Here is a 27,147-nt window from a genome sequence, read left to right as displayed (position 1 = left end):
AAATCCCATGGAATCCAGGGAAATGCAGCAAGGTGGATACAAAATCAGTTCAGTGGCAGGATACAAAGGGCAATTGTTAACGGCTGTTTTAGCGACTGGATGGCTGTTTCCAGTGGTGTTCCTCAGGGCTCAGTACTGGGTCCTCACTTTTTATGGTGCATATTAACGATTTGGACGTAAATGTAGGGGGCATCATCAAGAAGTTTGCGGATGACACAAAGGTTGGCCATGTGGTAGATAGCGAGGGGGATAGCTGTAGGCTGCAGGAAGATATTGATAGTTTGGTCAGATGGGCAGAAAAGTGGCAAACAGAATTCAACTTGGAAAAGTGTGAGGTGATGTATCTGGGGAGGTTAAACAAGGTAAAGGAATACACGACTGATGGGAAAATACTGAGAAGTGTAGAGGAAGTAAAGGACCTTGGAGTGAACGTTCACATATCCTTGAAGGTAGCAGGACAGGTCGATAAAGTGGTTCAGAAGGCATATGGAACCCTTTCCTTTATTAGCCGAGGTATAGAATACAAGAGCAGGGAGGTTATGCTGGAACTGTATAACTCACTGGTCAGGCCACAACTTGAGTACTGTGTGCAGTTCTGGTCACCTCATTACAGAAAGGGTGTAATTGCACTAGAGAGGGTACAGAGGAAATTTACGAGGATGTTGCCAGGACTGGAAAACTGAGGCTATGAGGAAAGATTGGATAGGCTGGGGTTGTTCTCCTTGGAACAGAGAAGGCTGAGGGCAGATCTGATTGAAATGTACTAAATTATGAGGGGCCTGCAGAGAGTGGAGGTGAAGGGTCTATTCACCTTAGCAGAGAGGTCAGTGATGAGGGGGCATAGATTTTAAGTGATTGGTAGAAATATTAGAGGGGAGATGAGGAAAGACTTTTTCACCCAGAGGGTGGTGATGGTCTGGAACTCACTGCCTGAAAGGATAGTTGAGGCAGAGACCCTCAACTCATTCCAAAGAAGTCTGGATATGCACCTCAAGTGCCGTAGACTGCAGGGCTATGGACCAAATGCTGGAGGGTGGGATTAGAATAGGTGGATTGTTTTTCGGCCAGAACAGACACGATGGGCCAAATGGCCTCTTTCTGTGCCTTAAACTTTCTATGATTCTTTACTCAGAGGGTTGTGAATCTTTGGAATTCTCTACCCCAGAGAGCTGTGGAAGCTCAGTCATTCAGTATGTTCAAAGCAGAGATTGACAGATTTCTAAATACAAATGACATAAGAAGATATTTGGATAGTGTAGGAAAAAGACATTGAAGTGGATGATCAGCCGTGATTGTTTTGAATGGTGGAGCAGGCTCGATGGGCTGAATGGCCCTACTCCTGCTCCTATGTTCCTATGACATTACCTCAGCTATGAATTAGTTAACTGCATGCTGACTGAACTTAATGATGTTTCCTCTTGGTGTCTCGAAGCACCCCATGGCTTTCACATTGAGTTTGTTGCTCACTTTCACCATGCCATTGACACGTTACTCTATGGCTACAGGTTTCGCTCATGGGTTGGATCTTACACTGGCCTAAGATCGCAAAGTCTTTCTACACACGGAGGTCTGGTAAGTGAAATGTCTATGCTACACCTACTGCCCTATCAGGCAGTTCCAAGTTCCCCCTAATGTGATCTTGGACTTCCTAAGCTGTCAGCTCCTGCTGCTCCTTCTCTGTCGTTTTTTTTATTTGCTCGTTTGTGAGATATGGGCATCGCTGGCAAGGCCAGCATTTATTGCCCATCCCTAATTGCCCTTGAGAAGGTGGTGGTGAGCTGCCTTCTTGAACCGCTGCAGTCCTTGGGGTGTAGGTACACCCACAGTGCTGTTGGGAAGGGAGTTCCAAGATTTTGACCCAACGACAGTGAAGTAACGGTGATATAGTTCCAAGTCAGGATGATATGTGGCTTGGAGGGGAACTTGTAGGTGGTGGTTTTCCCATGCATCAGCTGCCCTTGTCCTTCTAGGTGGTAGAGGTCGCAGGTTTGGAAGGTGCTGTTGAAGGAGCCTTGGTGAGTTGCTGCAGTGTAGATAGTGCACACTGCTGCGATTGTGCATCTGGAGTGAATGTTGAACATGCTGGATGGGGTGGCAAGCAAGTGGGCTGCTTTGTCCTGGATGGTTTCGAGCTTCTTAAGTGTTTCTGGAGCTGCACCCAACCAGGCAAGGGGAGAGTATTCCATCACACTCCTGACTTGTGCCTTGTAGATGGTAGACAGGCATGGGGGAGTCAGGAGGTGAGTTACTCACTGCAGAATTCCCAGCCTCTGACCTACTCTTGCAGCCACAGCATTTATGTGGCTGGTCTAGTTCAGTTTCTGGTCAATGGTAACCCCCAGGATGTTAATAGTGGGGGAATTCAGTGATAGTAATTTTTTTTTTATTCATTCATGGGATGTGGGCGTCGTTGGCTAGGCCAGCATTTATTGTCCATCCCTAATTGCCCTTGAGAAGGTGGTGGAGAGCTGCCTTCTTGAAGCACTGCAGTCCATGTGGGTAAGGTACACCCACAGTGCTGTTAGGAAGGGAATTCCAGGATTTTGACCCAGCGGCAGTGAAGGAACGGCGATATAGTTCCAAGTCAGGATGGTGTGTGACTTGGAGGGGAACTTGCAGGTGGTTGTGTTCCCATGCATTTGCTGCCCTTGTCCATCTAGTTGGTAGAGGTCGCGGGTTTGGAAGGTGCTTGCTAAAGAACCTTGGTGCGTTGCTGCAGTTCATCTTGTAGATGGTACACACTGCTGCCACTGTGCATCGGTGGTGGAGGGAATGAATGTTTGTGGATAGGGTGCCAATCAAGCACCCCGTTGCTTTGCCATTGATCATGAAAGGGAGATGGTTAGATTCTCTCTTGCTTGAGATGTCCATTGCCTGGCACTTGTGTGACACCGAATGTGACTTGCCATTTATCAGCCCAAGCCTGGATATTGTCTAGATCTTGATGCATCTGGACATGGGCTGCTTCAGAATCTGGGGAGTTGTGAATGGTGCTGAATATTGTGTAATCATCAAACATTCCACTTCTGACCTATGATGGAGGTAGCATCGGAAGATGGTAGGGCCTAAGACACTGACCTGAGGAACTATCATGCAGCTATCAAAGAAAAAGCTTGCATTTCTATAGTGCCTTTCACAGCCTCAGGATATTCCAAGGTGCTTTACAGCCAATGAGGTACTTTTGAAGTGTAGTCACTGTTGTAATATAGGAAACTCATTGACTGTGTGATGCCATTACAATATAGTCTACCAAAATACTTCATTTGGTAATATCAATCTCCTGCTCTGCTTGCCATTGGATCCGTGCTGATTACAGCCAGCTTTAACACCATTTTTAAATGGCAGAAATGTGAAAATGAAGTGAATGCTGAATAAATTTGCATGCTTCTCACTTTGATTGCTGCTTATAAAGCCGTTAGCAAGCAAAACGTTTAAGCAATGGATCTGTGCAAGAGAAATATTTACTCTCTGGAGCAAGTGTAGGAAAAAGGGAAAAAGTTAATCTGTAATTATATGTGCAGTGACAGAAGTAGAAGTAGTAATTCTTAGCTTCTTGGTGAGAACTCAAATGTATAATTTGGTTAAAATGCACAGTGGGTGTATCTTTATTCCCTAAAGCAATTATGGCTGGAATGATGCATCTTCAGGTGATACTGCTTTACAACCAGCAGAAAACTAAACAGCCCCATCTGTTGCACCCATTTTGTCTTTCTGGATGTTAGTCTATTACTACAGAGCAGAATGAACGGGTGGTATTTATTGCAGGCGACGGGGGTCTCGCCCACCGACTGGAGAGCCAGCGAAAGCCCCCCCATCGGCTCCTTTCGGGAAGGCCAGTCAAATTAAGTACACGCGTCCAGGCAAGTGGAGTGCATTCCATCACGCTCCTGACTTGTGCCTTGTAGATGGTGGACAGGCTTTGTGGAGTCAGGAGGTGAGTTACTCGTTATCCTTTTTAGTGCAATAAGTTTATGTGCCCTCTGCCATTTTGCATTGGGACCCCAACTAATGAAAATGCCATGGGAGGGGGTGGTTGGATTGTTTCCTCATCTTTGTCCAGTGTTGACATCAGCAAAGCTTTGGGGGTTGTTAAATGTTTCTCCTGTTGTCTGCAATTGGAGTCGTACACATTGCAGGGAGGAACCCCAGCCTTTACCATGTAGTTATGATAACTCAGTAAAGTTTTTTTTTAAAGTGAGTTATCTGGCCCAGATTTTATGCTCTCCCCCATCATGAGTTTGGAGACAGGGACAGCATTTAATCGGGTGGGATATGGCGGGTGGGGACACCGCCACCTTCCCGCCTTCACCCCAATTAAGTCCGTGGCAGGAAGGCCTGTGGACAGCCTTTCCACCCTGCCACCAATTGAGGCCCTTAAGGGCTTAACCCAGCGGTGGGTGGACATGTCACAACTTGGGGAGCTGGGTGGGGTGGGGGGGGGGGGGGGGAGAAACTGAGGGGGGTGTTGGGGGAAAGGTGTCCCTTGTTCAAAGGCACGCAGTGCCTGATTGAGGGACCTTGAATCGGGAAGAGTGGAGCCTACTTAAAGCACCTCCTTGCCCTTGCTGCCGACCTCCCTACGAAAAGCAAGACCTACCTACAATCAAGGATTCTACAGCGAGCTCGAAGAACAGCAACCAAAACCATCTTCTGATATTGCCTCAAACCTTTCCACTTTATTTCTTCCTGCTCTTTTCTGTCTCTATCTGCATTTGTGTATCGCGTATGCATGCTAGTGTGGGCACATCGCGTATCCGTAGGCGTTAACCTAATGAGAGTTTCAGTTTAATAAAGTTCAACCTTTTTTCTTTAAACCTAAGAAAACCTGTTTGGCTAGTTTCTTTGCCTTATAATTGAAGGATTCACTAAGGGGGAGCTAAAAAAAAAACCCGATGTATTTGAAATTAGACCCTGTTACGGTAAGACCAGGTGAAGGCTGAGAGGGAACCCTAGACCCCTTTCTCACCTGGTCGTACCAATGGGCAATAAATGCTGGCCTTGCCAGCGATGCCGATATCCAATGAAAGAACTTTTAGAAAATCATCAGCCAATGCTACGTACAGGCCCATCAGAATTCTGTCTTTTCATCATCTAGTAATTGGTATGTGTTAGGGACAGTTGTTTGGAGACAGAGTGTGAAAAAGACAGTTTCCCAACAGCAAATCTTTCTCCAGTGATTTTACTTTTCAACATATCAATGAACATGGTGCTGACAAAGAGTGTGGATAAGCAACAGCTCAATTCTAAAAATAGGAATTTATAATCGTTAATGGACAAGTTTCACAAATAGTACTGAGAGTACAGAGCCATGGTCAGCTGTGGCTCACTTGACAGTGCTCTGCTTGTGTCAGAAGGTTGTGGATTCAAGCCCCATTCCAGCATTTCAGCACAAAAATCAAGGCTGACACTCCAGTGCAGTACTGAGGGAGTGCTGCACCGTCAGAGGTGCCATCTTTCAGATGAGACGTTAAACCGAAGCCCCGTCTGTCCTCTCAAGTGGACATAAAAGATCCCATGGCACTATTATAAAGAAGGGCAAGGCAGTTATCCCCAGTGTCCTGGTCAATATTTATCCCTCAATCAACATCACAAAAACAGATTATCTGGTCATTATCCTAATGCTGTTTGTAGGAGCTTGTTGTATGAAAGTTGGCTGCCGTGTTTCCTACATTACAACAGTGACTACACTTCAAAAGTACTTCATTAGCTGTAAAGCACTTTGACACATCCTGTGGTGGTGAAAAACTCTATATAAATGCAAGTGCTTCTTTCTGAGAATTCTTTATTCAACAGCATGCTTTTATAGGGTGCCTTTAATGTAATAAAATGACTCAAGGTAAAGCCTGGCTCGGGTACAAAATTAAAACCCAACCCGGGCTCAACCCGACAACAGCCAACCTGGAACTGACCCGGGCCTGAGTCCTTTAATTTTTTAAATGCGCGACCCGACCTGAAAATAAACATATTGAAACAGAATAAAATTGTAGATTAAAACAAAAACAATAAGAAACAAAACCGTACAGTCCAGCCCGAACCGAGCCCGAATGCTGGACGCAGAATACAGACCCGACCCGCACCCGACACATGTAGTCGGGTTTGGGTCAGGTAGCCAGACTTTAACTCAAGGTGCATCAAAGGTGTGTTATCAAACAATATTTGACATCGAGCTACATAAAGATATCAGGACAGATAACAAAAAGCGCGGAAACTCAGAGAAACTTGATGCCTGATTTTATTTCCTGGTCAGGAAACTGCGTTGGGTCCGTTCCCAAGTCCAGATCCCACCCTGAGTGATGAGACAGAGCAGGGGAAAGTGTCACGGCCCCTGATTTTCACAGAGGCAAGCTTCTAATTGGCTGGAGGGCTGGCTAGGCGGCCAATTAGCCTCTGTGGGGCAGAAATGGAGGCGGGACTATGCAAGTCCGGCTTGATTTAAACACACCGTGGCAGCTATTACTGTGGCTGCCATTTTGACTGCAGGAAAGGATGCAGCAGCCATTGGAAAGGAAAGGCAGATGACTGGCACTTGGGGCAGGGCAGCCCCTCGCTATCACTGAGCTGGAGATCTTCCTTGAGGCAGTGAGGGAGAGGAGGGAGGTCCTCCTCCCGGAGGGTGGCAGGAGAAGATCAAATCCCAAACCAAGCATGCATGGAGGTGGCTGAGACCATTAGCGGACAAAGTGTTGTCAGGAGGAACTGGGTCCAATACTGGAAAACATTCAATGACGTTATTCACTCTGGCAATGTGAGTGTAACGTCAGACCCTCAGGACAGGCCTCTGGCTATTCAACCTCCAGCAGACGCTCCAGTTGAGGAGCCTGAGGCTGTATGCTGCTTCCAAATGTGTGCCCAGAGCACCTAATGACCCCTCAGGAAGGCTCAGAGCCATAGTACTGCTGAGGACCTGCCAGCACTGATACAGGCAGCTTCTTACGTCAATGAGCTGTTAGCATTGGTCAGAGAGGCCTGCAGTTTCTGATCTCTCTTGTTTTTGTCATTGCAGGAGAAAAGAGCTCATAATGTTTGAGAAAGGGTGCTGACAGGAGGAGAAGTTTCCTGTCTCCACATCATCACTGCCATGGAGGAAGGAGCCAAGGAGCACGCAAGGGTGCCCACCCACCACCAACAGCAAGTCAGGCAAGGAGAGATGGGCATTCCTGGTGGGCAGAGTGAAAAGATATTGCAATCTGTAGATGAAGGGGATGGAGTTCACTCCAAAGACTCAGCTGCATTGGGAGGCTTCTACTCTCCAAGGCTAGTTCTCAGGATTTCTTCTTGTTTCTCTCACAGTTCCGGACATGGAGGAGGAAGGACAGATCCTGTGATGGCACCGGGGAAAGCACTGGAAACAGATATGTCAGGGCAAGCACCATCACACCTTACAAGCACAACATCCAGCAGAACAGACACACTCACATCAGTGGGTTCTAGCACGCGATTAGATAGAGTGGCATTGGGTGAAGAGAAGGTCACGAATGAGCAGGAGGAGGTGAGAGAGGTAGGAGCAGCTGTAGACAGACCCTCTCGGACGATGGAGGACAGACACAACCATGCTCAGCTGAGCACAGATGCATGACCTCGGACGTCACTGGGAAGGAGGCTCCAGTTAGACCACAGTAGGAGATGTGCTCCCACATGTTGGAGTTCCTGAGGCAGTGCAAGGTCATGGGCTGAGAATGGAGGAGTCCATCCAGCTCATGTACGCCACCATGGCTCAGGGCTTTTAGCGCGTGGGCTCCTCCATGGATAATGTGGCCAACCTCATGGAGTGCCATATGCGGCAGCACTTGGAGTGGATGCAGGAACAGCGCACTGACATGTACAGAATGTCGCACTCTAAAGCATTGACCAATCTGCTGGTGGCGTAGAAATGTTTCAAGTGGATGTCAGTTGCACCCCGGCTGGGGATCCCCTCCAGACATCCGGAGCGCCAGCCAAGGGTTGAGGAACACCACTATCATCGGCCTCCTTGGCTCCTCTGACTGAGGGACCATTTATGCAGCAGGGCCCAATGTTGGATATTGCCCCTGCACTGTCATCATTGCAACAGCTTCTGGAGGTGGCCCTTGGCACCTCCACTACAAGGACGACCACCACGTGCATCCCAGTTGCAAGCTGAGACAAGCGAGCAGTCTGCCTCCGCCTCACCCGAGGCCATAAGGGGAGAAATGCATAGAAGTGGCTGAAAGCAGAGACCACCGCATCAGGCAGAGCACTGAGTGGTTCGCTGAGGTTTATTTCACCTGTAAATGTATTCTTTCACCTCTTATTCAACACAATTTAAATAGTGACACATGACGCCAGACATGTGAGCTTCCATTCTTTAATGGCAACATTGGAAAAGACGGAAGAGGTGACGAAGGGAAGCAAGGGTCCTTGAAGGGGGACAGTGAAGACACTGGACAGACATGGATCATTCATTGCGTTAAGATTTTATCTATTCCAGGCTTTGTCTTCAATGGAAGTGCTCTCACAGACAGTTCAAAGTGAGGTTCAGACCATGCTGTCCTCCTGAAATGGAAGGGCTCAGCTGAACCGTGCCTGGATCAGATAATCCCTGACCTTGATGGCATCCTGCCAAGATCCTCAAGTCCTACGTGGCCCCGGCTACCTCGCTGTGCAGCTGGGGCACCTTTGTGCTCTCTCCTCCTCCTACTCCATGTCCTGCTCCTCCTCATCCTCTGATAAGCTGCATCATTCAAGGACCTCACCCTAGCCAAGCTGTTCCAGTACAGCTACAATACTGGCACCTACCCAGCAATGTAGAAAATTGCCCAGGTATGTCAGGACAAATCCAATCCAGCCAATTACTGCCCCATCAATCTACTCTCAATCGTCAGCAAAGTGATGGAAGGTGTCATCGACAGTGCCATTAAGCAGCACTTAAACAGCAATAACTTGCTCACTGATGCTCAGTTTGGGTTCTGCTGGGGCCTCTCAGCTCCTGACCTCATTACAGCCTTGGTCTAAACATGGACACAAGAGCTGAACTCAAGAAGTGAGGTGAGAGCGTCTGCCCTTGACATCAAGACAGCATTTGACTGAGTATGGCATCAAGGAGCCGTAGCCAAATTGAAGACAATGGGAATCGGGGGAAAACTCCCAACTGGTTGGAGTCATACCTAGCACAAAGGAAGATGGGTGTGGTTGTTGGAGGCCAATCATTTCAGTCCCAGGACATCATTGCAGGAGTTCCTCTGGGTAATGTCCTAGGCCCAACCATCTTCAGCTGCTTCTTCAATGACCTTCCCTCCATCATAAGGTCAGAAGTGTGGATGTTCGCTGATGTTTGTATGATGTTTGTATGATTTTCAACACTATTCGCAACTTCACAGATACTGAAGAGAGGTAGAGGAAGTGAGAGACCTTGGAGTGCATGTTCACAGGTCCCTGAAGGTGGCAGGACAGGTAGAAGAGTGGTAAAGAAGGCATATGGAATGCTTTCCTTTATTGGCGAAGGTATAGAATACAAAAGTAGGGTGTAATGCTGGAACTCTGTAAAATGCTGGTTAGGCCACAACTAGAGTATTGCATACAGTTCTAGATACCACATTACAGGAAGGACATAATTGCTCTGGAGAGAGTACAGAGGAGATTTACAAGAATTTTGCCAGGGCTTTAAAATTGCAGCTAAGAAGCAAGATTGGATAGGCTAGGGTTGTTTTCCTGAGAACAAAGGAGGCTGCGGGGTGACTTAATTAAGGTGTACAAAATTATGAGGGCACTAGATAGAGTAAACAGGAAGGACCTGTTTCCCCTAGCAGAGAGGTCAATTACCAGGGGCAAAGATTGAAGGTGATTGGTGGAAAGATTAGAGGGGACATGAGGAAAAACATTTTTACCCAGAGAGTGGTGGGTGTCTAGAATTCATTGCCCACATCAGTGGTGGAGGCAGAAACCCTCAACTCATTTAAGAGGTATCTGGACCTGCACCTGAAGTGCTGTAACCTGCAAGGCTACAGACCAGGTTCTGGAAGGTGGGATTAAATTGGGCGACTATTTTTTTTAAACCGCACAGACACGATGGGCTGAATGGCCTCTTTCTGTGCCTTAATTTTTCTATGGTTCTATGAAGTTGTCCATGTCCATATGCAGCAAGAACTGGACAACATTCAGGCTTGGGCTGATAAGTGGCAAGTAACATTTGCGCCACACAAATGCAAGACAATGACGATCTCCAACAAGAGAGAATCTAACCATCACCCCTTAATGTTCAATGGTATTACCATTGCTGAAATCCCCTACTATCTACATCCTGGGGGGTTACCATTGACCAGAAACTGAACTGGAGCAGCCACATAAATATTGTGGCCACAAGAGCAGATCAGAGGCTGTGAATTCTGCAGCAAGTAATCCACCTCCTGGACTCCCTAAAGCCTGTCCACCATCTACAAGGCACAAGTCAGTACTGTGATGGAATACTCTCCACTTGCCTGGATGAGTTTGGCTCAAGGTGCTCGACACCATCCAGGACAAAGCAGCCTGCTTGTTTGGCATCCCACCCACCACCTTAAATATTCACTCCCTTCACCACAAACACACAGTGGCAGCAGTGTGCATCATATACAAGAAGCACTACAGCAACTCATCACGCCTCCTTCGGCAGCACCTTCCAAACCCATGACTTCTTCCACCTCGAAGGACAAGGGTAGCAGACATGTAGGACCACCACCACCTGCAAGTTCCCCGCCAAGTCACACACCATCCTGACTTGGAAATATATCACCGTTCCTTCACTGTCATTGGATCAAACTTCTGGAACTCTCTCCCAACCAGATGCAGCAGTTCAAGAAGGCAGCTCACCACCACCTTCTCAAGGGTAATTAGGGATGAACAACATGCCAGCAACGCCCACATTCCAAGAAATTATTTCAAAAAAAGGTCCACACCTCTCTGGAGGACCGTGTTATGGAGAGCAAAGCAGACCATGACAATGAGCAAGACATTTGAAGAAGGCACTACCCAACCCGTCCAAGCACCAGAACCGCATCTTCAGAAACCCGATGGCCTACTTGATAGTGGTCCTTGTAAGCAGGTGGCTGCAGTTGTCGCACCTCTGTGGTTCTGTCTGAGGGACTCGTAAAGGTGTGTGTAGACATCTCTTCAACATACAAACATACGAATTAGGAGCAGGGGTAGGCCACTCGGCCCCTCAAGCCTGCTCCGCCATTCAATACGTTCATGGCTGAACTGATAACTCCACATTTCCACCTACCCTGATAACCTTCCACTCCCTTGCTTATCAAGAATCTATCTAGCTCTGCCTTAAAAATATTCAAAGACTCGGCTTCCACCGCATTTTGAGGAAGAGAATTCCAAAGACTCACGACCCTCAGAGGAAAAATTTCTCCTCATCTCTGTCTTAAATGAGCGACCCCTTATTTTTAAACAGTGACCCCTGGTTCTAGATTCTCCCACAAGGGGAAGCATCCTTTCCACATCCACCATGTTAAGACCCCTCAGGATCTTATATGTTTCAAACAAATCGCCTCTTACTCTTCTAAATTCCAGCTAACACTTGTCCTTTAGAATCCATCCATGGAGTTTTTTTGGGGGGGGGTGGGTGGGGGAGATGTGGTGGAATGAAGATCTGCGGCATCCCGGACTGCCAAAGGATGAAGGAGTCATGGCAACTGCCAGGAAAGTGACCTCACACATGGAGGAAGGTTTTGTCAAGGATCAGCTGAACTTTGAGGGCATGGAAGCCCTACTTGTTGATAAGCCTCACTGGGTGGTCACTCGTTGTCAGATGGCCACATCAGTGCAATCAATGATGCGCCGCACCTGGGGGAATCCAGTGATTTCCTTTGTGCCTGCAAGGCCTCATCCATCTGGAATTGAAAGTACTGCCCAACTCCCGCAAATATGTCATCAGTAACCTGCGAGACGCAGTAGTGTGCAGTCATTTGCAAGATGCCAACAACGTCAACAGCTGATTCTTGGAAAGAGCCAGAGGTGAAGAAGTTCAAGAGCACAGTGACTTTGATGGATACTTGCAGGGCATGGCGAGCAGTGCTGTGAGGTGTGAGGTCTTCCATGGCAAGGGCACAAACCTCTGTGATCATCTGCCTGGAGAGTCGCAGTCTCCTGCAGCACTGGTTCTCTGACATGTCCAGGTAGCATCGTCTTTGGTGGTGGATCCTACACTGAGGGTATGGCCTCCGTTGCCTTCATGCCCCTCGTCACTCTCCATTGCCCTCATCATGCCCAGGGCTTTGCCTCTGCTGCTGAGGATGTTGCTCCTCATTGCCACTTGACCCAATATCTGAGAGTCATGCTACCATTGCCGGATATTGTCTTCCTTGTGCTCAGTTGGACTCCCAATAATGTCTGGAAGCCTTACCCAAATTTCTTAGGCACCCACGCTGCCATGAGGGTGACAACCCCTTGCACTGCCTGAATGCATACAGACCACTCTCCCCACAACTTGTTTATACCTGCTGGAACCTACCTGTGTGCCAATGACCAAGTGTCCCTCTCAGCCATGCTCCCTAGAATGGTCCCACCTAAGTTGATGGGGTGGCCATGACTGGCTCCCTGCTATGTTGCCGCCTCCATGCACATGGTCTCCCCCTGACCCAGTGTGCAACCCGTACACCCCCGCCAAAATCCCAAACTGGCCCTCAACGAGTTCCCAATGAGCTCATTAACTACTTTAATTGGCCTCATTACAGAATCGACACTGTTTCTGGAGCCCACCTCCCCCATCCTGATGAAACTCGCCAGCGGCAGGAATGGCGATGGAAAACTGGCACGCTGGCCGGCAGCACTATTTTTAGCACCTGCCCAACTCCGTTCCCATCCCTAGTGGGACCTAAAAGTCCTGCCCTTGGAGCCTGCCCGCCATTCTGGCGAAGCAGATTGTCTGCCCATTTCAGAATTTTCATTTCATTGCAATTATGTGTGCTTTATGAAAGGAAGGCAAGCATTGACATCAGAAAGCTTAGAATTATTTGAAGATATTATAAAATGAAATGCTTCGCTCAGCAGGAATGCATTTCTGGAATTCGGGTATAGACAACATGATTTTGAATTTAGTCATGACTGGAAAATAGTGTACATGAGGTGTGGGATGGGATGGGGGTGTGGTGGATGAGGGAAATGGAGGCACAATGCCTGAATTGGGGATTTCTATCCCTGCTAGGTGATGGTCAGCACCAGGAGCACTTGTTTGGAAAATTGCCCCATTAGACTTTTGCCTCTTGACCTTCAACCATGCTTCCCTGTTGTTACTACCCTCATAATTACTTCCAATCCCCGAGTGTCTTTATATCTACTCTGATAACATTTAAACAGCAGAAGTAGGGACCTCATTTTGTATGCAAGCTGTAATGGCAATTTTGTGCCTGAAATTTAAAATTGGAAAGAAAAAGAATCAAACTAATCACCAGCAAAAACAAATTGTTCCCGGCACCCGAATCAAACATGAAATAACAGACACAACACACGGTGGCAGAGCCGGGGAGTGGGGGGGCGGGAGAGGGGGGGAGCAAAATCAATATGGAAGCTACTTGCCCGATATTGCTGATGATCTACTAACTCAATGACATGCTCAGCAGCTGCAAATTAATTCTCACTGCATCAAACTCTCAGCACCTGAATGTTCATTGCGCATCATCGTAGATTGGCTCGATAGCCTCCACGGCGTCAACATCATTAATTTTAAAACTTCGTTCTGCAATTTATTTATTTATGTGGACAGCATTGCAAAAATCAGGTCAAGAGGCTTCACAGTCATTACCACAGGCATTTCCAAGTGAGCTATGAAGATGACACACAATGTGCACCTCATCCAAAAGACAAAGGTTGAGAAAAGATTAAGAATTGTTTACTTAATCACAAGAAGCCAATATGTTGATGCATTTCTTTGAAGATTTATGCTTTTACGCTCATCAAGATGAGTTAGCACCAGGAATTCGAGCATATTTTGATTGCAAACAATGACATCAAACAGCTCTGAGTCAGTAATGTGATGAGTTAGATTTAGAGCAATGCTTCTTGGGTTCCATCTTAACAGGATGCTTGAACCCCCAACTCAAAAGAAAATCCTCCATTACATGAATGCTGTACTTCCACATTCTATGCTAACTGGTCTTTCTAAATCAGATCATCAATTTAGTGACAATTAAAGAACATTTACAATAGTGTCCGGAATTTTATGACCCCCAAACGAGTGGGCTGGTGGGGGGGGCCATAAAATTGAGTGGGAGGTGGGGGCCGTTCCTGACCCTCTCCCACCACCCCCCCCACTGCAATTTTACATGGGGCGGTGGTGGCGAGAAACAGTCCACCCACCCCAGGCCAATCAAGGCACTTAAGTGGCCAATTAACTGGCACTTAAGGGCCTCCTCCCACCCCCACAGGTATTTTACCCTCAGTGGCCGGATGGCAAAAGCGTCAAGAACCCCGCCTTCCTTCTTGCGGGCTGGAGTGGGGGGGGGGTCCTCCTGATCAGGCACTCTGTGCCCCATGGAAGGCCGCCCCCAAAGCCCCAATGCACAACACGCACCCCCCAACCGACCCCCCTTGCCTCGCCAGGGCCCAGCCAATTTTTTAGGACCTCACAGGGGGCACTTACCTGTCTTGCAGGGCCGTCCTTCACCTTGCTTACGACGGCTGGGGGTAGTCCCAGCAGTGGCCATTGCTCCTGGTGGTGTTGCTGGGACTAAGAGCTGCCAGCCCGCTCCAGCAGCTCAATTAGACGGGACCTCCTGCCTCAAGGAGGTGGGAGTCCCGTCCAAGACCAATTAAGGGCCTGGGAGCCTAGGCCAGATGATCATGAGTTCTTTGCATTTACTTGAGCAGATAGACAGGACCTTGGTTTAATGTCTCATCCTAAAGAGAGCATCTCCCGACAATGCAGCACTCCCACAGCGCTGCACTGAAGCGTAAAATGATGTACCCGAATTCACAGTGTAACATGAACCTTCAGACTCTGAGGTGTGAGAGCTATCAACTGAGCATAGCTGACTGGTACAAAATGGGGACAGTTTTTCTCCTTTAAGCCATGCTTACCAGAAAGTTAAATGAAGGAGCATGACAGCCAACAGTTGAGGGAAGATTTTCATCTAATCAGATCTTAGAAGTTGAAAAAACAATGTGCGAATCAACTGTACCACTCAATCCCTGCATATAATATTTTATGGTAAATAATTTCTAAAAAAAAAAATAACAAAACTACACACTAGACAGCAAACCCTTTCTCTCAAAATATTAAGATTGCCAGCGAAGGAGATTATGTGCACGATGTATTGATCGCTGTACAATTGTGTCATTGATCAGGCAGACAAGCATCTCTTGAAATACAAAATCAATTTGATGTGCACAGTACTCTACAACAGATCTTCATTTGTACAGAACATAATAGAAAATAAGTGAAACAGAGGGAAATTACTCCTCATTTTCTGTTGCTTGTTATTTCCCATTGTGCCTCATCCAAATGAAGATAAGCTACAGTGTCTCCTCAGCTGGCCTTCATCCTACACATTTCAAATTCACTTGAAACCACAGGGCAAACTAAATGGATCACAACTGCTAACACACAGAGATCAGTTATTGCACAGCATATACAACCAACTGACTTGTACTGAGCTTTACATGTCTGATATGTATGACATGTCTGACATATGCATTGATACAGACTCGATGGGCCGAAGGGCCTCTTCTGCACTGTATTATTCTGTGATTCTGATATAGTCTGTTACATTAATTTGTACAATGACTATTTTAAGAAATGAAATGATAAATAAAAATTATTTTAAGAGAGAAACGCACTGAGGATTACAAGGACCAAAATGAATTGGTTAACCATTGACAGAGATGTTTCTCCAGTGTTCCAAGTTATAACAGGTTTTGATAAGGTAAATATAGGAAATAGGCTGGGAATCCTGTGGCGGTTAACTCACCTCCTGACTCCCCAAAGCCTGTCCACCATCTGCAAGGCACAAGTCAGGATTGTGATGGAAAACTCTCCACTTGCCTGGATGAGTGCAGCTCCAACAACACTCAAGAAGCTCGACACCATCCAGGACAAAGCAGCTCACTTGATTGGCACCCCATCCACAAACATTCACTCCCTCCACCACCGATGCACAGTGGCAACAGTGTGTCCCATCCACAAGATGCACTGCAGCAACGCAGCAAGGCTCCTTAGACAGCACCTTCCAAACCACGAGCTCTACCAACTAGGGCAAGGGCAGCAAATGCATGGGAACACCACCACCTGCAAGTTCCCCTCCAAGTCACACACCATCCTGTCTTGGAACTATAGTGCCATTCCTTCACTGTTGCTGGGTCAAAATCCTGGAACTCCCTTCCTAACAGCTGGATGTACCTACCCCACATGAACTGCAGCAGTTCAAGAAGGCAGCTCATCACCACCTTCTCAAGGGCAATTAGGGGTGGGCAATAAATGCTGGCCTGGCCAGCGACGCCCACATCCCATGAAACAAATAAAAAAAAACTGTTGGTGAGCCAGTAACTAGCAGGCATTAGTTCATCACCACCAAATGATGTTAGGAGAATTTATTGTTCTGCCAAGGTTTGTTCAGACATGGAATTTCCTACCACAATGACATTTTTTTTTTTAAAGGGAATTGGATAAATATTTTAAAAAAGAAACACTTATAAAGGAAAAAGGCAGGAGGGTGGGACCAATATGTCAGCTTTTTGAGATCTGGGAAAGGTGCAATGAGCAGAATGTGCCCTGATTATGCAGTGAGATTCTATGTATAGTTCAGTGGGTGAGTGCCTCACCTATGGTAAAACATTTCTGACTCACTTCAAAAATAACAGGGCAGGAATGAGCCACGTTCAATCTCTGGCCTGTGTCGATTTGGTTAATTCCAGCTCATTGATGGTACAAGTCCTCCAAATGGCCTCTGCATGAAAGGAAAAATACCACCAGGCAGGATCCTTATTTCTACATGGACTGTGTTCCTTACACTTTCTTTCATTCCTGAAGTAGTTTGGAGTCTCTTCCTATTTTTAGTCCAAATAATTTGCTGCATTAAAATTATTAGTAAAAGCAGGCTGACACTCCTGCATTGTCACAGTACTGTTCTTCAGATGAGATGCTAATAGGGTTCCCGATCCCCCGCTTTAGGCAGGATTGGGCAATTGGCCTCCCAACTGCTGCTGCTGGCAACTCGGAAGAAACAGTACTTGAATGCGCAGTTCACACATGCACAGTACCCCAGTTATTGTGGCTTACAACCAAAGAGAGAAAGACTTGCATTTCTACAAGCCTTTCATGACCTCTGGTTGTAAAGTGCTTTGGGACAACCTGTAGTCACTGTTGTAAAGCAGGAAATGCAGCAGCTAGTTTGCACACAAACAGCAATGTGACAATGGCCAGATAATCTGTCTTTGTGATGTTGATTGAAGGATAAATCTTAGCCAGGACACCAGGGTGTAACTCCCCTGCTCTTCTTCAAAACAGATCCATGGGATCTTTAAAGCCTGCCTAAGAGGGCAGACTCAGTTCAACATCTCATCTGAATGACAACACCTCCAACAGTGCAGCACTCCCTCAGTACTGCATTGGAGTATCATCTTTGATATTTGTGCTCAAGTCCTGGAGTGGGACTTAACCCTCAACCTTCTTAATCAGAGGCAAGAATGCTACCAATTGAGCTAGAGCTGAGCCCATTGTCTGAACGCTACAGAACTCACCACTTCATTACCAATTAGGAGGATGATGACATAGAGGCCAACAAAAATTACTTGATAACTGAGTCCTAATGGCAACTGGGGGAGGGAGAGAAAGAGAGAGAGAAACACAAACTGGGGAATGGGAGAACAGAGAAACAAAGTGGGAAGGGAGCGAGAGAAACGAAAACTGGGGAGAGAGAGAGAAATGTAAATTGGGAGAGAGAGAGAGAAACAAACTGGGGAGAGAGAGAGAGAGAGAGAGAGAGAGAAAGAGTTCAACACAAGCTGGCAGAAGAGAGCAATAGAAACTGGAGAGAGAGAGAAAGCAAAACAAACTGGGGAGGGAGAAACATAAATTGAGAGGAAGAGAGAGAAAAACACAAAACTATACAGGAGAAGAACACAAACTGGAGAAAAAGAGGGAGAGAGAAAGAGAGAAACACAAACTGCGAAAGAGAGAGCAACATAACTGGAGTGAGGGGAAATTCACGTTGGTCTGTGCTGTGCATTGTTGTATGTCTGGGAGTCAGGCAGCTTTGGTGCTGCTTTCTGAACACTGAGACTCACCGCCCTAAAACTGCGATTAAGTTTTGGGATCTAGATTGTCAGCAAATTGAATTGGGCTTGGTTTTGGTTTTATTTATCATTTTTATAAATTGTGTATTGTTAAAAAGTCACAAAATTGTATGAAAACTTTAGTTAGAAGTTACTTATAATCGATGTTCTTGTTGAAACAATAGTGCTTATTTGATGTTTCTCATTGTGATTGATATTGTAGGAACATCACAGTAGTTTTATTTAAATATCACTTATCCTTTATATTCTTTTGTGCTCTTGGATTTATAACTTCGTTATTCAGCTTACTATAAAAAAAAGTCAAATATTTTATTCGGGGCTTTGGGATATTGAGACACTCAACTAAGGTAAATGCAATAATATTTGCAAACAGTGGGAAAATGTCACATGAGCAACATCATTTAATTAAACATCACATAAGCAATGTCATGTGATCAAATGTCACATAATCAAATCTCCAGGAACACATTAAGCTAAGGTTGGTAACCTTAGATGCTCATGTTTTTTAGGGGTTCGTGTGGATGTTAAAAGCCCCACAGCACTATTTGTTTTTAAAAAAAGGAGTGTTAAGAACATAAGAAATAGAAGCAGGAGTAGACCATACCGCCCATCAAGCCTGCTCCTCCTTTCAATACAATCATGGCTGACCTTCGGCTTCAACTCAACTTTCCTGCCCATTCCCCATATCCCTCATTTCCCTGAGAGACTAAAAATCTGTCTGTCTATCTCAGCCTTAAATATATTCAACGAGGGAGCATCCACAAACCTCTGGCATAGAGAATTCCAAAGATTCATAACCCATTGAGTGAAAAAATGTCTCCTCATCTCAGTCCTGAATAATCGGCCCTTTATCCAGAGAGTGTACTCTTGTGTTCTAGACTCCCCAGCTGGGGGAAAAACCTCTCAGTGTCTACCCTATCCAGCTCCTTCAGAATCTTGTATGTTTCAATGAGATCACTTCTCATTCTTTTAAACTCCAGAGAATATAGACCCAATTTACTCAGCCTCTCATCACAGGACAACCCCCTCATCCCAGGGACCAATCTAGTGAACCTATGCTGTACCATCTCCGCAAATATATCCTTCCTTAAATATGGAGAGCACAACTGTGCACAGTACTCTATGTTTGCTGACAATACAAAGCTAGGTGGGAATGTTAGCTATGAGGAGGATACAGAGACTGGTCTCACCAAAGCCCTGTACAATTGTAGCAAGACTTCTTTATTCTTGTACTCCAATCCTCTTGCAATAAAGGCCAACAGGCCATTTGCCTTCCTAATTGCTTGCTGTAACTGCATGCTAACTTTACGTTCCTTGTATAAGTATATCCAAGTTCCTCTGAACATCAACATTTAAAAGTGTCACACCTTTTAAAAATATTCTGCTTTTCTACTCTTATTACCAAAGTGAATAGACTCACACTTTCCCACATTATATATGCTCCATCTGCAATCTTGTTGCCCACTCAATTAACCTGTCTATATCTCTTTGCAGTCTCTGTATCCTCCTCATAGCTAACATTCCCACCTAGCTTTGTATTGTCAGCAAACATAGATAAGTTACTCTCTATCTCTTCATCTAAGTCCTTAATATAGATTGTAAATGGCTGAGACTCCAGCCCTGATCCTTGTGGCACTCCACTAGTCACAGCCTGCCAACTTGAAAATGCTCCATTTGTCACTACTCTTTGCTTCCTGTCCATTAATCAATTCTCTATCCATGCTAATATATTACCCCCAACTCCATGAACCCTTATCTTATTAATCTTTTCGAATGTCTTTTGAAAATCCAAGTATACTATGTTAATTTTGTATCAATTGTCTTAATTGTTTCTGACTGATAATGGAGGGGAATTTGCCAATGACGAGCTCAGAGACATGTGTGAAAACATGAACATTACAGTTATGAATACTGGAGCAGAAAGTCCTTGATGAAATGCTGCATAAAATCTTAGCTGACCAACCAAACTGCAAGTTGACAACCACCCTGGCATGGACAGTTCATGCAAAGAATTCGTTTCAGATAGTTGGAGGATATAGTCCACATCAATTAGTCTCTGGGCGGAATCCCCAAATTGCCTTCTGTACTGTGCGATAGTCCTCCTGCTCTAGAAGGTACAACAATTAGTTCTATTTTTTCTGCTCATTTGAATGCTCTACATGCAGGGAGATGAGCTTTCATCACAGCTGAGGTCTCTGAGAAAATTGAGAAAACTCTAAGGCATCATTTAAGGCTATCTGAGGTGGAATTTAATTGAGGGGATTTGGTGTATTATAAAAAAGAGGGTTATAAGGAATGGAAGGGCCCTGATAAGGTAATAAGTTGTGATGGTAAGACAGTCGTCATCAAGCATGGAAATCAAACTGTTATGGTTCATTCCTCGTGATTGATTGGGGTTGATTACAAAATCTCAGAATCTGAGCAGTTGAAAGAGGGAAACGATGCACCTTGTACCTCAAATACTCATGGGTTTTGTGATGAAGGTCCTGACGAACAGAATGAGGTAGATCAAGGGTTGGATAGTAACGTGAGGGATCATGACACTCAGGAAAGAGCTATCACATCCAAAGGACAATTGCTCCAAGCAGGCACCCGGTAACATATATTCCACAGAGGTCTAATAAAAGGAGAGATGCAACAATTGTAAGACGTGCAGGAAATTCTACAGGCAAGTTTAAATATTGGTTGAATGTTCAAGATGATGGCCAAGAAGCCAGAGCCATGGACTGACAGAATGGGGTGAAAGAGTGGAGGGTAAGAAAGTGCAGTGCAATTTCTAATAGTGGGTCTGGAAATCACCCTTGCGTCAGGAAACAATCCCATACTGGAGAAAGAGCCTCAAATAGTGGGCAAGGAGATCTTATAGCAGTAGTCCTGAAAGACATCACAGTGCTAATAGAGGCCGTAGTTTGAACAGATTCCACAATGACATCAAAGCTAGAGAGCAGTCTCTGAACAGAACTAGAAGCTGAAGTCCTCATGAACGTGAAGTTTTAGTGGCTGCCAATAAACTTGAGGATAAACTACCAGAAGCAAAACAGCACAGTGGCGCAGTGGTTAGCACCGCAGCCTCACAGCTCCAGGGAGCCGGGTTCAATTCTGGGTACTGCCTGTGCGGAGTTTGCAAGTTCTCCCTGTGACCGCGTGGGTTTTCGCCGGGTACTCCGGTTTCCTCCCACTGCCAAAGACTTGCAGGTGATAGGTAAATTGGCCATGGTAAATTGCTCCACGTATAGGTAGGTGGTAGGGAATATGGGATTACTGTAGGGTTAGTGTAAATGGGTGGTTCTTGGTTGGCACAGACTCGGTGGGCCGAAGGGCCTGTTTCTGTGCTGTATCTCTAAATAAAAAATAAAAAATAAAATAAAAAAATATAAGGAATTAGAGAGTTGGAAAGAGTTTGGAGTTTATTCTGAGGTACCAGATTGGGGGCAGCCAGCCTTGTCAGATTTGTACTGAAAAAGTCCTTCTGATGGGACTTATAAGGCTAAAGCGAGGCTAGTTGCGAGGAGTTTTGAAGAGTGACGAAATGATTCCGATGCGTTAGAATGGACTCTCCCATAGCTGGAAAAGACATCTTGAAAATCTTTTTGGCTCTTTTGGCCACATATTCATGGACGTGTAGATCCATTGACACAAAAGCCGCATTTCTTCAGGGTAATACTTTTCAGAGAGATGTGTTTCTAAAACCACCTATAGAGGCAACAGATGCAGAAGGAAAACTATGAAAACTGAACAAACGCGTCTGACCTTATTGATGCTTCCAGGGTGTGGTATTTTTCGGTGAGATATGTTTTATTGAAAATTGATTGTATTCAAATAAAAGCAGATCTGCCATGTTTTATTGGTATCATAAAGAGAAACCTTCTGGCATCTTCATGATGCACGTTGATGATTTCTTATGGGGTGGTACTGTAGATTTTGAGAAATAGGTTATTAATAAGATTAGGGCAGAATTTAAGATTGGGAGTCAGGCTTATGGGGCCTTGAAATATATTGGTTTAGAAATTAAGCAGACTAAGGCTGGAATAACTTTAAGGCAATAATCCTATTTAGAGAGTGTTACTTCCATCCCAGTTAATCGTGCTAGGTCATCACAGAAAGATGATGATCTATCTAAAGCACAGTCTGAGCAATTGTGAAGCTTGATTGGTCAATTAAATTGCTTGTGCACTCAGACTAGGCCCGATGTTAGTTTTGATGTGCTGGAGCCAAGTACAACGATGAAACACCCGAAAGTTGAAAATGTTTTAAAAGCAAATAAAACATTTTAAAAATCTGGAGAAATGTGTGCTGAAGTTCCCGTCCTTAGGTGACCCAAAGAACATGAAGCTAATAATTTTTAGTGATGCTTCACATGCTAATCTTCCTGATGTATTCAAGTGCAGCTGGTTTCATAATATTTCTGATGGGTGAAAATGGGAAACATTGTCCTTTAGCTTGGGAAGCTAAGAAAATAAAATGGGTCATTAAAAGCACTTTAACTGCTGAAACACTGGGTCTTGGGAGGCAGTGGATGTGGGGTTCTATTTGTCAAATACTTTGGGTGAAATTCTGAACAAGGGACATACTGAAGATAGGATACCTATTGAATGTTATGTGGATAATTGTTTTTTGTGGGACAATGTACAATCTACAAAAAGTGTGAGTGAGAAAAGACTACGTATTAACCTTGCTGGATTGAAACAAATGCTGGAGAGAAAGGAAATCTACAAACTTAAATGGGTAGATGCAAGTCATCAGCTATCTGACTGTTTCACAAAACAAAATGCTAGTACAAAGAAATTGTTAGGGGTGCTAGAGATGGGGTGTCTCACAATGTTATACTTTGAACCCAATATGGAATTTTATTTTGATTTATTTTGAAATGGTCTTTGAGCATGTTAATCCAAGTTGTATTATAAAAGAAAGAAGGGAATCTGTTAATCTGTTAATTGTATATCAATTGTTTGATGTATATGCAGGTGGAAGGTGTTAATTGGGTCTTACTTGAGCACTTATCAGGAGACTCTTAATGAGACTTGGAGAGGGTTTTGAGTGAGGAGCTACATGTTTGTAATCCTTTTACACTGTACAATAACTGTGAAACTGAGTAAAGATAGGCTCCAGCATTATCCTTCCACAACAAGTTTTCTGGAGTTTAACATGGTAGCAGAGGATGTTGCCTAAAGCTGAAGGTTGGAAACAAGGAACTTTTTTTTTTAAACATAGTAAACTAAAATCTTATGGGCTATTGTGGCAAATATGACAGAAAGCAAGTGTAAATTGTTAGGGTATGATTACCCTCCGATGTTCTCAGAGTCTGAACCATGTGACCAGTGGAAGAATGAAGTGGATATGTGGACACGGGTTACATCCTACTGAAGAGAAAGCAAGGTATGGGCTTGGCATTGCCACTTCCTACCAAAGATAAAATCAAAAATTAAGTGTTTTGTGAACTGGATGCTCTTCAGTTGGATACTGATGAAGGTTTGGATCTTCTGTTAAAATTCTTAGATGAAATTTACAAAAAAGATGACCTATTGAATGCGTATGAGGCATGGTCAGACCAAACAAGGCATTCTGCAGTGACACAAAGATTGGAGGACTCAATGGTTACTGAATTTTGCAATGGTCCAGATACCGGACACAGGTACAATGGAAGAGTTAAAGACAGGAGGAATGAGGATGAAAGCACCTTTAGCAGATCTGACTATTATAGTGGAAGACAGAATTGGAACAGCAATCAAAGGCGAATGAATCCCAGGAATGCCCAAGGAACAGTTAATAGGTGCTTCAGGTTCTAACTCAAAGATTCATTATGCAATGAACTGCCCTAAGCCGAGGGGCAGAGTCCTCGAAATAACACAAAACATAGAGAATTCTGAAGCAGAAGAGGAAGATATTGATGAATCTGAATGAATCATACTAGTTACAAGGAGTTTTAGTTCTGTGATGGATGTGTTAGTTGCGGATTCATTCAATTGTACTGTATTAGATAGTGCTTACAAATCGACAGTATGTGAACAGATTGGTTACAATGTTATCTGGAATCACTCAGTAGTGATGATCGACACAAGGTTAAGGACTACCAGTTTTAGGTTTAGTGTTGACAATACATTGAAGTCACTGAAGAGAGTGGTAATTCCATGTAAAATAGCTGGAGTAAGCCACTTTATCAGTTCTGATGTAATCTCTAATGAGATACCTTTACCATTGAGTAAACCTTCAATAAAAAAGGCACAAATGAAACTTAATATGGAAAATGATAAGGCTATTGTTTTTGGAAAGTCAGTGAATTTGCAGTTTTCCCAGTCAGGACATTATTGTAATAAACACAAAATACTGCAGATGCTGGAAATCTGAAATAAAAACAGGAAGTGCTGGAAATACTCAGGAGGTCAGGCATCATCTGTGGAGAGAGAAGCAGAGTTAATGTTTCAGGTCTGTGAACTTTCATCAGAACAGGGCATTATTGTATCCCCTTAACAAAACCTGATGTTTCTAGTCAGAGTGTTAAAGAAGTATTAATGGCATCAGGTGATAAGAATCAGAGAGAGATAAAAAGCAAATTGTCTTAAAGTTACAGAGGCAATTTGCTCACCCTTCTTGTCAAAGATTAAAAACCCTGCTGAAGGATGCAGGTGTGATTGATGAAGAGTCTATGAGGATAATAGAAGAGATTAGTGAAAAGTGTGAAATCTGTAAAAAGTATCGGAGTATGCCATCATGTCCTATTGTAAGCCTTCCATTGACAGGTGACTTTAACGAGGTAGTTGCCATGGAGTCAAAGGTATGGGACAAAGACAAGAATATTTTCATTCTACATTTTATAGATCTAGCAACTAGATTTAGTCTTTCAACAATAGTAAATAGCAAGGATAAAAGGATGATTACAGATAAAATCATGGAATGGATAGGGACTGGACTTGGGGCACTTTTACTCTGTACAATAAATGTGAAACTGAGTAAAGATAGGCTCCAGCATTATCCTTGCACAAGCTTTCTGGAATTTATCATACAACATCTACCAGTTCCCCTTTATCTATCCAGTCACATCCTCAAAAAACTAAAATTTGTCAAACATGATTTCCCTTTCATAAAACCATGTTCACTTTGTTTGTTTGTTCCCCCAGTCTGGTCAATATTTCTCTGTCAACCAATAAGTGAAAAAGAGATTAACTACTCACTGCCGTTTGTAAGATAGCCTTGTGTGCAAAGTGGCTGCTACATTTGCCTACATAACAGTCATTGGATTTCAGAGTGTCAGCCATACAAGATTGATGTGACAGTCAGCACATCAAGCCTGCCACTTATCATAATGGCCAGAACATCCCATCTAAACACTTCCCTCCTCTCCGCCTCCCCCCACAGCCGTGTAATCATATGGGAGTGGCAAAAAATAAATCATAGTATCTAAAGTGCTTTTAGACATTTCGCAGAGGTGAGGAGGCAACATTTGATGAAATAAGCCACCTATACTTTTCAGCACATAGGTGTGCTCCAAAGACATTTCTCATCACAAGACGACCTATAGCAATATCACCACTGTTACAGCAAGAATAGTATAGGCTGGTGCTCATCCAGGTTATAACCTGGAAGTTCTTGTCAAAAACATCCTTATATCAGGCATTCCTTCCCCCACCCACTTCATTTGGAAGGCCTGCAGGTACATCATTTTATTTGCTGATTACAAGATAATGAATATTTTTAAAAAGCTGTAATATAAGCAGATTCAGCATCCCCACGCAAAGAAAGGAGGGGAAAATTGCCAGAGTTCCAACTCCTGATTGCTATCCAGTGCCTGTTACTAGAGAAGTAGTCATTGGATGCTGACAGGTTTGGGCTCAGTTGTGATGCACCATGAATCAAAAGGCTGCTGACAACCACCATCTTGGTTCACAGATGAACAGCCACATGGCCAAACCTGTCCAGTCTTGCCCTCCTGAGTCCAGGAGTACTGAAGCTAACTGTAACGCTGCCACCTCTAGTCCAGCTGAAATCAGCTACCTCAGTACAGATCAGAAATGAAACTTACGACTCTGGCTTGCAATTAACCTTCTTCCAAAAGAAAAAATTTACACTTAGATAATGCCTCATCACACCTCCCAAACATCCCTAAGTGATTTACATCGAATTAATTACATTATGCACCTACTGTTATTTGGGTAAACAGCAATGAAATAAAGTTATTTATGCTTTTGCTTCTGGTATTGGTTGAGAAAATAATGTTGGCCAGGACAGTGACAGCTCCTTGTTCTGCTTCCAAAACTGCCAGAGAATCATTAACATCCGGATGCACCACCAGATCAAGAAGATGGGGCCTAATTTTAACACTTCATCTGAAGGGCAACAACTCCTAGGAACAGTCCCGGGGTAGCTTATTTGGCACTTTTCGAGCCTCCTCCACCATATAGTTGGATCATTTCTGATCTGTATCTTAACTCAATCTACACGCCTTGGTTCCTTAACCTTTTAATATTCTTTCCTAACAAAAACGTTATCAATCTCCATTTTGAAATTTTCAATTGACCTAGCCTCAACAGTTCTTTTTGGGAGGGAAACCGTTCCAGATTTCCATTACACTTTGAGTGACAAAGTGCTTTCTGACATCATCTGACATCATCCCTGAACAGCCTTGCTCTAGTTTCAGGTTATTCTCCCTTGTTAACCAGAGGAAATTGTTTCTCTCCACCCACCCTATCAAATCTTTTAATTATTTTAAAACCACAATTAGAGCACCCCTTAATCATCTATATTCCAGAGAATACAAGCCTAGTCTATGTAAAGTCCTCATAATTTAACTTTTTTAGTCCCTGTTTAATTCTGGTGGATCTGCACTGCACCCCCTCCAAGGCCAATGTATCTTTCCCACAGCGAGCCAATGTTATGTGCTGGATCATATCTTAAAGAGGTTACATAGCGCATTTAGCATCATCA

General features: G+C 44.5%; 1 protein-coding gene across 7 annotated transcripts in view; it reads right to left on the bottom strand.

Annotated features, from left to right (window-relative positions):
* LOC137378217 (proto-oncogene tyrosine-protein kinase Src-like) overlaps positions 1-27,147 on the bottom strand; it is a 195,794-nt gene that overhangs the window by 81,368 nt on the left and 87,279 nt on the right. The window lies entirely within an intron of this gene.

This window comes from Heterodontus francisci, chromosome 16 (assembly GCF_036365525.1).
Source record: "Heterodontus francisci isolate sHetFra1 chromosome 16, sHetFra1.hap1, whole genome shotgun sequence".
NCBI classification, from domain to species: domain Eukaryota; kingdom Metazoa; phylum Chordata; class Chondrichthyes; order Heterodontiformes; family Heterodontidae; genus Heterodontus; species Heterodontus francisci.
This window is presented reverse-complemented; position numbering and strand designations above follow the sequence as displayed.